Here is a 16,560-nt window from a genome sequence, read left to right as displayed (position 1 = left end):
CAGGGATCAGGTCTATACAATTGAGGGTGGGTTTTTTTTGCTACTGTTGTTGTTTTTATTTCATTTTGGAGACAGGGTCTCATTCTGTCACCCAGACTGGGGTGCAGTGGTTTGATCTCAGCTCACTACAACCTCCGCCTCCTGGGCTCAGGTGATCCTCCCACCTCAGCCTCTTGAGTAGCTGGGACCACAGATGCATGCCACTATGCCCGGCTAATTTTTTTGTAGAGACAGGGTCTTGCCATGTTGTCCAGGTTGTTTATCGAACATCGGGGCTCAAGTGATTCGCCTGCCCTAGCCTTGCATAGTGCCGAGATTACAGGCGAGAACCACCACACACAGACCACAATTGAATTTTTGTATAGCATATTGCATCGTGTTTATTTACACATAAATCTGAAGTATTTATCAAGGACACTTAGTTGCAGTATAGCATACTCTAGCTAATACATCATTTGGAGCTCACTAACAAAAATAGGAAGACATTTTACAAATTGTTTTGGGACCACAACATTCTTTATACCCTTTAATAATAATATCTTGTTTCCTCCTGCAGATCTGAGGGTGATATCAAGGGATAGTTATAGTGGGGCAAGCTTCTCCGAGAATAGGTCTTTTCTTGTGTTTTAGAATCAGACGCCAGGTCCTTGCCTTTTCTGAATCTTCATATGCAAGGCTTTTTATGCATTAAGATTTTCAAACCATGTGCTTCTTGGGCAGTTGTTTTTTTCACTAGAATCTGGAAGCTTGGATTGCAGATGTCTCACCTGTCTCCAACATTGACGTTATGGTTAGCATTGAAGAACGCCTGGAAGCAATGGATATAGACACACACAAAAAGGAAAGGATGACCTCCAGACGAATAGCTTTCCAGTTCTTCTTACCCAGGGCTTAGAAAGTAACAATTTTGAAATGCTAAAAGAAGTACTTCAAACTAGGAATTTAAACCTTATAAAGAAGACTATATTAAGGATGCCCCTGCATACTGTTATTCCATTGTTGCAAGAGCTTACAAAGAGGCTACAAGGACATCCTAATAGTGCTGTGCTAATGGTTCAGTGGCTAAAATGTGTGTTAACAGTTCATGCATCACACCTGTCCACGTTGCCTGACCTGGTACCCCAGCTGGGGACACTCTACCAGTTAATGGAAAGCAGAGTCAAAACTTTTCAGAACCTTCGTGGAAAGCTTATTCTTCTAATTATACAAGTAACAGCTCAGAGAAAACAAAGGAAACAACTTCCCCTGGACAGAAGGCAAAGTTGGTGTATGAAGAAGAATCTCCTGAAGAGGAGTCTGACAATGAAATAGCAGATAAGGATTCTGATGATAATTGGGATGAAGATGAGGAGGAGAGTGAAAGTGAAAAAGATGAGGATGATGCTGAAGAGGAAGATGAGGATGCTGAAGGAAAAGATGAAGAAAATGATGAGGACAGAGATAGAGCAAGTGAAAAAGAATTAAATGGAGATTCTGACTTAGATCCTGAAAATGAAAGTGAAGAAGAATGAAGACAGCAAAGCAAGCCAGTCAAACTATGTAAACTCTGGCTCACCTTACCTAGTGGTAAGGGTTGCCTCTGTGCCAGGATGCCAAGGACCACTGTGCATTTCCAAATTCACAGCAGTGGATTCCACGCCACCTTACCGTCCTGAGCACCCTAGACTTAACTGTGTAAATAAGAGTACTTCATTCAAATGTTAATAAACTTTACACAGTATTAAAAAATAATGTCGTTTTTATGATTTTATGAACTGCTATGTAAGCAATACTATGTACCAGTAAAGAAACAACTTATGAAAATATTTTTAAAGGGTTGAATGAGATTAAACTTACCATAAAGTTAACCAAAGAGAGAAAATCAAGCAATAGTGAGTTTGGTTAGTCAGATACTATTCCTAGGGTTTTATGTATTAATGCACATTTTTGGAGTGTTATATACCTAGTATTATAAATTTAGATATACACAAAACAACCTTCAGGAGAATTTTTTTTTAAAAAAAGAGAAGCATTAAAGAAAAATTAGATTGGTGAATTTCATCACATAGGGAAATATATTTACTGGTCTTTTTTGTACTCTTTTACAATAAACGAGGTTATATATAAACATTCTTTTTGGTAATAATTTAGGGAAGAGATCCCAACATTGCTTTTTTTTTTTGACTGAATTAGAAGTCTAATTTGGATCTCTGTACTAAAAAGGACATGTTATTTTTATTTGCCTGTGGACTTTATAATTCCCTTCTCCCTGGAAAAGACTGCAGTCTTCCACACAATTTTATCCTAGAAAGAAGATTGTGGAATGCTGAAGAACAGAAAGAGAACACAAATTAGAGTTTGATGTGAACTGCTTCCAGACAGAGTTAGGTGGGGTGTCATGCAGTGTGATGTTGTGTGTGGTCAGTATACTGCTTAATTAGTTTTACCAACTTTTAAAATTGTTTTGCAGGTACTCCATTACTTAGCATGAAAGAGCTCAAGAAAATCTTGTATATAATAGAGATGCATGATTTGGTTCTACAGCTTACACTACAAAATTATACTACAAAATTAACATGATTCAGGAAATTAATTAAGTATCCTAGTATCATGGCCTTCTGACAAATATACAGAACATACCAGACCCAGAGAGATAGACAATAAAAGTTATAATTATCATCCCACTCAATGTGTCCTGAGTCAACAGATAACACAAATATCATAGGATGGAATGTCTGTGTGTGTGGCTGCAGAAGGCCTTCCTTTCCTTTTCCTGTTTATGTTGTCAATTACAAAATGCTGAGCTGGAATGTTCTGGTATTTAAGACCTGTTCAGCATTTTCTCCTCTTCCTCACATTTACATTAGTCTTTTCCTTTAATTATCTTGATGTTGTTATTCTTGGCCCTTTCCATGATGGTGTGTTTACCTACCAGACAGTCCCTACTTCCTCCTTATCTTTGTGAGCTCATTAACATTTCCAGCTCCAACTACTGACTTCCCCTCTTCGGCATCACCACACCTTCAGAGCTCAGTTCTTTTCCTCTCTTTTCAGCCCTTCTTTAAACTCTCACCCCAACCCTCTCACCCCTTTGGAATAACAAGTTATTTCCTCTTTCATTTCCTGTTACAGAAGATGTTTTTGGATCCATTCCCAAAAATCTTTGGCATGAAAGCATACCCACGCCGCTCTGTGTTTCCATTGGGCACATTTCCAGAGATGTTTCAACGGCCTGGAGCCCTCAGCCCGCACACCAAGGTGAGCCTGGCCCTGTCAGTCACTGTCACCGCCTAACCAGCATTCCAGGTGAGCTGAGATGGCAGGGACTCGACTGGGGAGTCCTGCTCCAGCTGGCAATAGGCTCTTGTTTTCAAATCTGTTTCAAGAAGTCTGTTTGAGGCATGAAAATCAGGACTTTTTTTTACTGCAAGTAAAAAGGATTAGATGGCAGGAAGGGAGGCTGAGTCAGCAATATTTGCCCAGCTGAGACATGCTTTTCAATTTATGGAATAACTATATTATCCAATTACTATTCATTCTCTATAGGTCATCCAGAAGTAAGCTTGATAGTTGCACCCAAGCTGGAGGAAAAATGTGTTAAACAGCAACAAACACAAAAACTGACTAAAATTAAATGGTTTCCACTTAGGGTTAAAAAAATTGAGGGGGGCATCATATTACAGTGATGTGCCACATAGTAGCATTTGGGCTCCATAGATTATAATACCGTTTTTTTTTTACTGTACATTTTCTATGTTTAAATGTGTTTAGATACACAAACACCATTGTGTTACAATTGCCTACAGTACAATAAGATGCTGTACAGATTTTATTGCACAATAAAAAACAGGGATAAATAGGCTATACTGTTTAGCCCAGGTATGTAGTAGGCTACAACATCTAGGTTGGTGTGAGTACACTCTGTAATGTCCACGTGACAAAAGCACCTAAGGATGCATTTCTCAGAGTGTTTCCCCATTGTTAAGCAAGGCACAACAATAATTTGCCTTTTAATGAGGACTGGGTGTTGTTATTCATGATGATTAATAAAACAGACTAAAAACTTTACCATTCATTATTTTATGGTTTATTGAAGTGAACAGTTTCATAGTACACTTCGATATTTATTTTTAATATTTATGCATCATTAACATATTTATGAGCTAGAGGACACTGTCTTGAGATGAAGTGTTTGCTCATCAAGACCCAAAGACAAGAAGTCGTGCCCATGTCCTGAGTCATGCAACCCTAAGCAGTCTACTCCACATTTGATATCTTGTGCACTGTCAACCAAGTAAGTAAGTATGCATGAAAGCACACACTCAAACTAATGACATTAAAATCCAGTACCCATAAACATGTTACTCCAACTAAAAGTGAATAAGTTTTTCTACAAACCTGGTCTTTTTTGTGTAGTTTGGTTGGTTTGGTATGGCTTGGTTCAAAGAGCAATGGGCAGAGATAGCAGAGAAAATGCAGTACATTTTAACCTAATTTTTGAAAATTATTCAGTAAATAAGTCTATTAACTGGGCCAAATTGTAAAAATTTTCTAAGTTACTCCAGTACACTGTTGTTAATATGATTAACAATGCAAAGTAGGGCTGGGTGCAGTGGCTCACACCTATAATCCCAGCATTTAGGGAGGCCAAGGCAGGCAGATCATGAGGTCAGGAGATTGAGACCATCCTGGCCAACATGGTGGAACACAGTCTGTACTAAAAATGCAAAAAAAAATTAGCTGGGTGTGGTGGCACACGCCTGTAGTCCCAGCTACTCAGGAGGCTGAGGCAGGAGAATTACTTGAACCCAGGAGACAGAGGTTGCAGTGAGCGAAGATTATGCCACTGCACTCCAGCCTGGGCAACAGAGGGAGACTCTGCCCCCCCCCAAAAAAAATGCATAGTCAAAGTGACTTCCAATTCAAAATGATATTTGCCTCACAGCTCCAATGTAGCTGCTCCTTTGATACGATGAAAATATTGATAAAGGCCCAGAAAAGGGCAAACTTTCTTTTTTTTTAATATTCATGTTTCTCTTCTTATATATATATATTTTTATTGTATTTTAGGTTCTGGGTACATGTACAGATCATACAGGATTACTGCATAGGTACATACATGGCAAGGTGGTTTGCTGCCTCCATCCCCCTGTCACCTATATCTGGCATTTCTCCCCATGTTATCCCTCCCCAACCTCCCTACCCTCCTCTGTCCCTCCCCTATTCCCCCACAACAGACCCCAGTGTGTGAAGCTCTCCTCTGTGTCCATATGTTCTCATTGTTCAACACCCATCTATGAGTGATAACTTACGGTGTTTGGTTTTCTGTTCTTGTGTCAGTTTGCTGAGAACGATGGTTTCCAGATTCATCCATGTCCCTACAAAGGACACGAATTCATCGATTTTTATGGCTGCATAGTATTCCATGGTGTATATGTGCCACATTTTCATTGTCCAGTCTATCATCTATGGGCATTTGGGTTGGTTTCAGGTCTTTGCTATTGTAAACAGTGCCGCAATGAACATACATGTGCATGTGTCTTTATAATATAATGATCTATAATCCTTTGGATATATACCCAGTAATGGGATTGCTGAGTCAAATGGGATTTCTATTTCTAGGTCTTTGAGGAATTGCCACACTGTCTTCCACAATGGTTAATCTAATTTACACTCCCACCAACAGTATAAAAGTGTTCCTATTTCTCCACATCCTCTCCAGCATCTGTTGTCTCCTAATTTTTAAATCAGGATCAGTTAGATCGCCATTCTAACTGGCATGAGGTGGTATCTCAATGCGGTTTTGATTTGCATTTCTCTAATGATCAGTGATGATGAGCATATTTTCATATGTTTGTTGGCCCCATATATGTCTTCTTTTGTAAAGTGTCTGTTCATATCCTTTGCCCACTTTTGAATGGGTTTGTTTGTTTCTTGTAAATCTGTTTTAGTTCTTTGTAGATTCTGGATATTAGCTCTTTGTAGGTTCTGGATATTAGCCCTTTGTCAGATGGGTAGATTGCAGACATTTTTTTCCCATTCTGTTGGTTGCCAGTTCACTCTAATGATTGTTTCTTTTGCTGTACAGAAGCTCTGGAGTTTAATTATATCCCGTTTGTCTATTTTGGCTTTTGTTGACAACACTTTTCGTGTTTTAGTTATGAAGTCCATGCCTATGCCTATGTCTTGAATGGTCTTGCCTATGTTTTCTTCAGGATTTTTATGCTGTTAGGTCTTATGTTTAAGTCTTTAATCCATCTGGAGTTAATTTTAGTGTAAAGTGTCAGGAAGGGGTCCAGTTTCTGTTTTCTGCACATGGCTAGCCAGTTATCCCAACACCATCTATTAAACAAGAAATCCCTTCCCCATTGCTTGTTTTTGTCATGTTTGTCAAAGGTCAAATGGTTGTAGATATGTGGCATTGCCTCCAAGGCCTCTGCTCTGTTCCATTGGTCTATATCTCTGTTTTGGTACCAGTACCATGCTATTTTGATTACTGTAGCCTTGTAATGTAGTTTGAAGTCACATCATGTGATGCCTCCAGCTTTGTTCTTTTTGCTTAGGATTGTCTTGGCTATGTGGGCTCTCTTTTGGTGCCATATGAAGTTTAAGGTGGTTCTTTCCAGTTCTGTGAAGAAGGTCATTGATATCTTAATGGGGATAGAGTTGAATCTGTAAATTACTTTGGGCAGTATGGCCATTTTCACACTATTGATTCTTCTTAACCATGATCATGTAATGTTTTTCCATCTGTTTGTGTCATTTCTTATTTCCTTGAGCAGTGGTTCATAGTTCTCCTTGAAGAGGTCCTTTACATTTTTTGTTAGTTGTATTCCCAGGTATTTTATTCTGTTGCTTGGAAGGCATCAGTTCAGTGCATGAGCAACCCCACAGGAGTCGAATATCTGTAGAGAGTATATGTAGAGCAGAGGTAAACTTGTAAGCACTTGTTAGAAACAAGGATCAACTCAGTGCCCATCACCTCACAGTTCCAGAGCTAAAGAGATCAGACACCACACAGAAAGCAGAGAAGATAGGCCAAGGAAAACTCTCTCCACTAACAATGTCCAGTCTGGAGAACACACTCCTTGTTTCAGGGTAAATAAAAATGACTGAAAAAAATACTGTAGATGAAGGGAAAGGGAGCATCTTCTGGAAGACCAAGGGAAAGAGCAAAATAGGCTTGAGTTTATCATTCGCTGGTTTCTTGAACTTAGATAATGAACTAAAACTCTCCAATCTGCAGTCTTTATGAAAATTAAAGAATGTATAAAAAGCAAAAAGTATGTGCCTAAGTTATGGCACAGTAAATGTTGGTTAGTATAATTATTGTGATTACTAGATATTAAGATGCACCATCAAGCTCTTATTCATCCCACAAATATTATTGAATGCTTATCTTGTTCTGACATTTAAAAAGACATACATATTCCCTTTCCTATTATCATGTTCTTTATATATAATACAATAACTAATAATTAAAATAGATCTGCTGCAGTAGTGATAAACTCAATGTAAAGCAATATAATATTATCAATTGAGTTCTGGGAGAAAAAGTCAAGGAAATCTCAAAATCAGAGTCAAAACTACTTAAACTATATTACAAACTGGGTTTAATATGACTTTATGTAATTAGACTTTTACATCCAATATGTAAGAACATAATAACTATGTATGCAAAAATAGTATTAAATGCAGGAGCCTCTGAAAATAGATAATACATAAATTGCTTAATGTGGAATAGAGAATATTGAAAGAATTTAATTTATTAAAATTTGCTATTAAAAACATAGAGCATCAATACAGTAATATCAATTCTAAGTTAATAACAATCCTTATGTTCTAGTAGTCGATTATATGAGAATGTTTTATCTATCTTCTCTGACACATAACTTTAATTTTACTATCAGAGGTCTTCACCATTTCATTTAACGTTATCAAATTTGTCCTTTTTATGAACAGACACTTTTCAAAAGAAGACATACATGCAGCCAACAAAGATATGAAAAAACGCTCAATATCACTGATCCTTAGAGAAATGCAAATCAAAATCACAATGAGATACCGTCTTACAACAGTCAGCATGGCTATTAAAAAAATCAAAAAAATAACAGATGCAGAAGTTGTGGAGAAAAAGAAACACTTATACACTGTTAATGGAAGTGCAAATTAGTTTAGCCACTGTGGAAAGCAGTGTGGCAATTCCTGAAAGAACTAAAAGAAAAACTACCATTCAACCCAGCAATCCCATTACTGGGTATATATCCTGATGAATATAAATCATTCTGCCATGAAGACACATACATGTGAATGTTCATTGCAGCACTACTCACAATAGCAAAGACATGGAATCAACCTAAATGCCCATCAATGACAGATTAGATAAAGAAAATATGGTACATATACACCACGGAATACTATGCAGACATGAAAAAGAATGAGATCATGTCTTTCGTGGGAACATGGATAGAACTAGAAGCTAATATCCTTAGCAAACTCATGCAGGAACAGAAACCCAAATACTGCTTATTCTCACTTATAAGTGGGAGGTAAATGATGAGAACTTATGAACACAAAGAAGGAAACAACAGACACTGGGGATGGGGGTAGGAGGAGAAAGGGATGCAGAAAAGATAACTGTTGGGTACTAAGCTTAATATCTGGGTGATGAAATAATCTGTACAGCCAACCCCCATGACACGAGTTTACCTATGTAACAAACCTTTACATGTACTCTGAAACCTAAAATAAAAGTGTTTTAAAAATAATTTTTTTTTCTTTTGAGATGGAGTTTTGCTTTTGTTGCCCAGGATGGAGTGCAATGGTGCGATCTCAGCTCATTGCAACCTCTGCCTCCAGGGTTCAAATGATTCTTCTGCCTCAGCTTCCCAAGTAGCTGGGATTACAGGCATGCACCACCACACTCAGCTAATTTTTATATATTTAGTAGAGACGGGTTTCACCATGTTGGTCAGGCTGGTCTTGAATTCCCTACATCAGGTTAAAAAGAATTTTTAAAGATTGTTCTTTTACAATAATTCTGCTAATATTGATACAGACTGATTTTCTTAGAGTAAATAGTAATAAGAATGCAATTTTCAAATGGATTTTTGAGATATGGTTCCAGCTGATTGATTTTTGGTGCCTGTGTCAAGACTGAAGAAATAAGTTATTCTACCTAAGATGACACGCATTTGCCTCTTGGTGAATCCATTCTTGAGGCTGCTTGAAATTTCATATGCTGCCTGTCCTGTTCCTGATTAATTTAACACACTAGCTGATATTTTTCTTAAAAATATTTGAAGATGCTTGTTTTGTTCTGCGTATACTGACTTTTCAAGCAAATTGCCATCCTTATAAAGTAGGCTTGTATCTTGCCATCAAAGTGTTCTTGAGAAAAGTCTACTAAAATAAACCCAGGTTTTCATCCTGACTAGGTCATTTGATATGAATCTTGAAGGTTTTACCTAAAGTTGTGAACATTGAAACTACGTGATTTTACATTCCCCCAAAATTACTAAATAGATATTCATTGAAATATATCAGAGTATATAACCAAAACTTACATTGCATCAGATGCTGAAATAGAATCTTCCTTTGTTTTCTAAGATGATCTGTCTAGCCTTAGTTAGAAAAGCCAAAAAGGAAAAATAACTTCTTGCCCCACACTAAGTGCCTTTAAAGTCATGAAACGTAGGCCCCCTTGGACCATCTCCTATCTTTCTCACTCTCTCTCCGCCAGTAAAGGTTTTTAAAAAATGGAACAGAATATCTTTATGTTCTTCCTAACTATTCCCCACTGCCTCCTTCTTTTTGATGGGTAGGTTAGTGCTACCGTCAGCAGTCCAATTCTCTATCAGCACATTTTAAACTACACCGAAAAAAAGGAAAAAGGAAAGAGTCGGTATGTCAGAATCCAGGGAGCAAATCACACTGGTTTCAGATTTGCTAATTGAAACATGACTCCCCGGAGTCATTGGTTCACAACTGTTTTGTCTGTAACTATGTCTGAAGAGTTTAGAGAAAGAAAAATAGGAGCAGAAATACCCAATATTCAGATCAAGTAGTTGACCACAAAATGTTTCCAGAACAATACCAGCTAGCATCACCCTGATGTATAGAGTAGTGGGCAAAAAGAGTCTTTGGAAGCAAAGAGTCCTGAGTTGTAATCACAGCTTGGTCCCTGGACAAGTTGCTTAGCTTCTCTGAGCCTGTTTACCAATCCATAAAATGTGGATGATAATACCTTGCTATTTCTATTGCTGTATAGATTAATGTGTGGTTCTTAGAAAGGTAATTGACTCATGTTAGCTATCACTATCGTCATCATCATCATTTCTACTTGTCTCTATTATGCATGCCATTTCCTCCCATTATTTCAATCATTTCAATAAACACATTTGTACATATCATGTACCAGACAAGCACTGTAAAAGGTATTTGGGATACAAAGTATGACTGAAATGTGGAGATTCTGGCTATAGTAGCTCAAAATCCAGAAGATGGGACAAACATAAACACTATCTATTGGTAGGCATATGACACTATTTTGTTTTTGTTTCTATTTCTGTCTGCACTCAGCATCAGTCTATAAGCCCCTCAAAGGCAAGGCCCACATCTTAACCATCTCTATATCACTGCTGCTTCATCTGGCCCATGGTGTTACATACTCAACAAATGTTTGCAGTTAAATGAATGAAAAAAATGAATGCTTTGCATTAAGGACAAAGAGCGTTTACTTCACCTGGAGAAAAGGAGGTAGCTTGACCAAGGAGATCAACGTTGAGTTGGGTCTTACAGAGTAAATTGAAGTTGAATAGGTAGAATGCAAAAACGTGTTCCAAGCGAAGGCAACTATATACAAACTCAAATATAAATTCCTTGAGAGCTAGGACCCTAGTTTTAAATTATCTTCTCATGGTACACAGAGCCTTGAGCAGTGCCTGAACAGGAAAAGGTGTCCATAAATTACTGAACACCAACAGTAACTTATATTTGCTGAGCATTTAAACATTCTCGGCACTGTGCTAAATGCTTTATGGTGTTACCGCATTTAATACTCGCAACAGCCATATGAGCTAAATACCCATTTTACTTAGGTGATTTCCTGAAGATCACACAGCCAGAAACTAGCAGAGCCAGCTTTCAAATCTAGACAGCCTGGATCACAGGTTATCTCACCTCTGGATTCATTTCCTCCATCATTCAACATTCAAAAAGTACTCAGCACGTCTTGTGCCAACCACTGTCCCAGGTACTGCAGTAGTGCTCACCCATGAGAAGCTTGCGTTCTAGTGTGAGAAAACAAAGAATAAACAAAATAAATAAGTAAACAGTATAGAATAGGAGAGAGTGATAGTGCTATGGAAAAAAAAAACTATTGAGAGAAGGGGAATAAAGGAGAGACAGGTAAATAGGAGACAGGAGAGGTTCAGTTTCAACCACAGTGGTCAGAAGCCTTGCTGAGAAGACAGCATTTCAAAAAAAGACTTAAAAGAGATGCAAGAGTGAGCTCTGGTCATCTGGTGGAAGGGATTTCAAGGCAAAGTACAGGGCAAGTGAAAAAACCCTAGGTCAGGGCATGCCTGGTCTGTTAAGGAATTGCAGTGAGGCCAATGTGGCTGAGCAGAGTGAGCAAAGGGAAGAGAAGGAGAGGACAGAAAGGTGAGAGCCAGACTGTATAGAGTCTCCTAAGCCGCCGGCTTTTATTTGGTAGGGAAAACTTTAGTGGTTGATTTTCTTTGCATCACTACCCATCCAGCCTTTTTCCCTGGCCTGGGCCAAGTAATGGGACAGATTTTATACCTGGTCTCCAGCAAGCCTATTCTTTACATCTAAAGAAAGTAAGTTCATTCTGTGGTGCCCACAGACCCTTTCCACCTTCTTTGCATCCCTGTTTCTACAATAAAACAGAACCACAGACAAAGCAGTATAATTACTGACATGGAAAAAGTCCCTAAACCTTTGAACAAGATCACTGAGTCTAACAAGCTAAAAGAACAGAGGTGGAGTGAGGGAAGGATGCTTACATTAAATGGCTACTCTGAACATGTAAACATCTTTGCATGACAATTTCCATGACTCAACCCCCACATAATGCTCATGGGTAGTAAAGTTCATTTCGTTGAAATGTTTTTCCCCACATATTTTGCAAACGTTTCAAATAAACGCCAAGTTTGGGCTTCAGAACTCAGATTGGTTTATTTCTATTTTCAATTCACAATTTGATCTCAAAGTCCTAATTCAGTTGAAAATATTCCCTGATGAAGAACCCCACTCATATTTGAAACAAAACTGCAAAAATTAAATTTGACAGGAAAACTTCATATTAAGATAAAGGCCAATTTTAGTAACTGAGCAATTAATAACCTTTAAAATCTTTGCTCTTTACAATTGTGATTTACAAGAAACTTGAAACCTTTGAATCAATGAAATTTTTAAATTATTTTATTTAGATAATTCATACAATGAAATTTCAGATCTTAAGTAAATGTAAACAGCTATGTAACCAACAACCAAATAAAGATATAGGAAATTTCTAACTCTTTATCAAGTTTCCTCATATACACTTCTGGTCAATCCCTTATAACCTCAAGACAGCCACTGCTTTGATTTCAAAATCTCACCATAGATTAGTTTATCGTATCTCAAATTTCATATCAATGGAATCATGTAGTATGTATTCTTTTGAATTTGGCTTCTTTTGCTCAACATAATGTTTCTGAGATTCATTCATATTATTCAATTTATCATTAGTTCATTCATTTTTATTGACAAGTAGTATTTTATTGTATGAATATACCACAGTTTGTTTCTTCATTGTCCTTAATTGGACATTGGGTCATTTTTCATTTGGGTCTTATGAATAAGCTGCTATGAACATTCTTGTACAAGTCTTTTGCAGACATGTGCTTAAATTTTTCCTAGGTAAAAAACATGAGAGTGGAAGTGTGTGGTTATAGAGGTTATTTACGTTTAACTTTATAAGTACCATTTTCCCAAACTTATTATGCTGTTTTACATTCCCATCAGTAATGAAAGGGAGATCCAGTTTCTACATATCTGCATGTATATTTAGTGGTGTGAGTCTTTTTTAACAAAAGTCATTCTAGTTCTTCTGAAAGGCTATCTCACTGTGGTTTTAATTTGCATTCCCCTGATGACAAATAATTTTGAGCCATATACACATGCCATTTGTCCATCTTCTTTCTTTTTTAAGTGCTTAATCTAGTCTTTGGCCTATTTCTATACAGTTGTCTTGTTGTTATTAATATGTAGGAATTCTTTATAAATTCTTGATAGAATTGTTTGGCAGATATACTTTTTAACAAACATTTTATTCCAGACTGTTGCTTGCCTTTTATTTTCTTAGGGGTGATTTTTTTATTATCGGGAGTTATTAATTGTGATGGTTTCGTTTACCATATTTTTCAAATCTTATAGTTCATGCTTTTTGCATTCTAAGAAATCTTTGCCTGTCCCAAGTTCACAAGTGATATTCCATTTTCTTCTGGAAGACTTATACTTTTATCTTTAAGTTTCTGCTTCATCTCAAATTAATTTATGCCTAGTGGGAGGAAGGGGCTGAGATTCATTTTTTTCTCCATACATTTACCCATTTGTTCCAATATCATTTGTTGAGAATATTTGCCATTCCCCCTTTGAAATGCAGTGGAATCTTGGTAGAAAATCAATTTACTATATATAGTTGGATTTATTTCTAGATTCTCTATTCCGTAACATTGATATTAATTTATTTTTGTATCCTTATGCCATAATATATTGTCTCAATTAGTGTAGTTTTATTGTAAGTCTTAAAATGAGGTAGTTTAATTCTTCCAATTTGCTCTTTCTCAAAATTATTTTGGCTCTTCCAGGCCCATTTCACTCCTATACAAATTATAGAATCACCTATTTTCTCCAAAAAGGAGAGGAAAATGATACAAATTTTTATTTAAATTGTATTGAGTCTATCTATAAATTAATTCGGGCAGACATGACATCTCAGTCCTCGTTTCCACCTTTATTTAGGTTTTATTTAACTGCCATCAGCACTGTTTTAAAGTTTGCAGGAATAGAGATCTTGAACATCTTTTGCTATGTTTATTTCTATTCATTTTATGGACTTTGTTACTGTGCTATTGTTTTCTTAAATTTTATTTTTAAATTATTGATTGCTATAATGTAGAAATACATTAGAAATGCAAAGTTATACAAATAACTTTGAATATTGACCATGTGTCTGTGACTTTACTAAATCACTTTTAATTAGTTCTATTAGTTTTTATATAATTTTCGGAATATTTTCTACCCACATTATAGCATCTGCAAATAAAAAGAATTAGAATTTTTTCTTTTTAATCTTTATGCCTTTCTTTCTTGTTTACTTGTTTGTTTGTTTTAGGCTTATTACACTGCTAGGACCTCCAATACATTGTTAAATAGAACTTGTGAAAGTGGACATCTATGAAAGTAGACATCCTTACCTTATTCCTCATTTTAGGGTAACCCTGTTCAGTTTTTTACCATTAAGTGTGATATAAGCTGTAGGGGTTTTTGTTTTGTTTGTTTGTTTTTGTTTTTGTTTTTGTTTTTTTTGCAAGATGCTATTTATCCCACTGAGGAAATTTTTTCTATTCTCATTGCATGTCTTTTAGTGTGGGTCTGTTGATAATGAAGTCTCTCAAGTTTCATTTATCTAAAATTTCTCATTTTGCTCTAATTTTTAAAGAATATTCCCCTTATATTGAATTCAAGGTTAACACATTATTATTTTTTTCTTTCTGAATTTAAAGGTATCGTTTTGTTGCCTTCTGACCACCATATTTTCTGATGAGAAATCAGTCATCATTCTTATTATTGTTCCCCATCATGTAATATCTTTTTTCTTCCTTTTTTTTTTTTTCATTTTTTAAAAAATCTCTCCCTCTGACTGCCTTTAGCATTTTATCTTTATCTCTATTTTCCAGCAAGTAGATTATTATATACCTGTATTTTGTTTTGTTTTGTTTTGTTTTTATCTTGCTTTGAGTCTATAGATGGGTGTTTTCCACCTAGTTTTTAAAATTTGGGTCCAATATTTCTTCAAATAGTTGTTTTTCCTACCCCATTCTTTTTCTCCTTTCCTTCAAGAAGTTTGTTTCCACATATCTTAAACTACCGGCCACTTTTCCACAGATCACTGGGGCTCTGTTCGCCCCATTTTGTCTCTCTGTTCTTCAGTTTGGGTAGATTCTATTCACCTTTCCTGAAGTTCACAGACTCTTCTGCACTGTTCAATATTTTGTTAGGCCTACTCAGTGCAGTTTTGTTTCAGATACTGCTTTTTGCAGTGCAAGAATTTCCATTTGGTTCTTTTGTATATTTTCCATTTTATGCTGAGATTTCCCAGATGTTCATTCATTTTGACCATCATTTCCTTTAAGTCCTTGAACAAATTTACAATAGCTATTACAAAATCCATGTCTGCTAATTCCAAAATCTTGGTTAGTTCAGAATTAGTTTCAAGTGATGAATTTTCTTTCAGTTATGGTTACAATGTAATGCTTCTTCACATACTTAATCATATTTTTATATGTTGAATATTGTGAATAATACATTGTAGGGAGTTTGGATTATATAGCCTTCCTTTAAATGATGGATGTGAGTGTAGTTCTGGCAGTCACATAACTTATTGGCAGATCCTCTCAATCTAGTCAGACAATTTGGGCTTTTCTAGCATGCTTCTATTTCAGTGTATTCTTTAATTGAAAGTGTGGCCTTTGCTCTAAAATGTGGTCCTTCCTCCTAAATATGGTCTTTTGGGGGTTTCAACTAAATGGTTAGATGCACAGCATAATTTATTCACTTTGGTTGGAATACAACTTCAGTGTCTGCCAGCACTTCATGACCTATGAGGAAGCTTCATTTATCTTTTGTATCCACAGTCCCTCTCTGTTAGGTCTTTCAGAATATTACCCTATACATGCATAACTCAACCCTTGGCCAAAGACCCCAGAGGATGCTCCGTGTAGACTTCTGTGCCTCAACCCTTGCAGTGTTCTCCCTCTAGAACTCTGGTCTACCTATTCCAGCCACCTTAGCAGACTTAAAATTCTGATCTCTGCCTTATTAGCACTACTGACACTCTCCTGTGGGCCTCATCTCACTAAACCACAGTCTGGAAAGTGTCACCATTAAGAAAGCTGGGGCTAACATGAAGTTCAGCTCATGTCTCTCCTTCTAAGGATCACAGCTTTCTGCTGCCTATTTCCAATGCCTGAAAAAAAATCCTCATATAGTTTGTCTAGTTTTATAATTTTCCATACTCAAATATTATAATACTTTATATATGTGCTGTGGAATAGAATGAAAAGAAAAATTAGAAAACAGTTAATTATCTGGTATACATTCAAATATGCACACACGCACACACACACACACACACACACACACACAAATAAAATAACTGTGTACGCCTTTCACAAAATGATAAAATAAACTTACCAGTCTTGCAAAAGACTAGGACTGATAAGCTACTTAACAAATACCCATTTCTCTGATTTCCCTTTTTGTCTTTTCTTCCTTCCCTTATAGGCTCAA

General features: G+C 36.5%; 1 pseudogene; it reads left to right on the top strand.

Moving 5' to 3' along the window:
* Positions 1-509: 509 nt before the first annotated feature.
* On the top strand, positions 510-1,566 carry LOC116561171 (annotated as a pseudogene).
* Positions 1,567-16,560: the final 14,994 nt, after the last annotated feature.

This window comes from Sapajus apella, unplaced genomic scaffold, assembly GCF_009761245.1.
Source record: "Sapajus apella isolate SASKATOON/1434 unplaced genomic scaffold, GSC_monkey_1.0 scaffold1, whole genome shotgun sequence".
NCBI classification, from domain to species: Eukaryota; Metazoa; Chordata; class Mammalia; order Primates; family Cebidae; genus Sapajus; species Sapajus apella.
The sequence above is the reverse complement of the archived record's forward strand: the minus strand, read 5'-3'. Positions and strand labels throughout refer to the sequence as shown.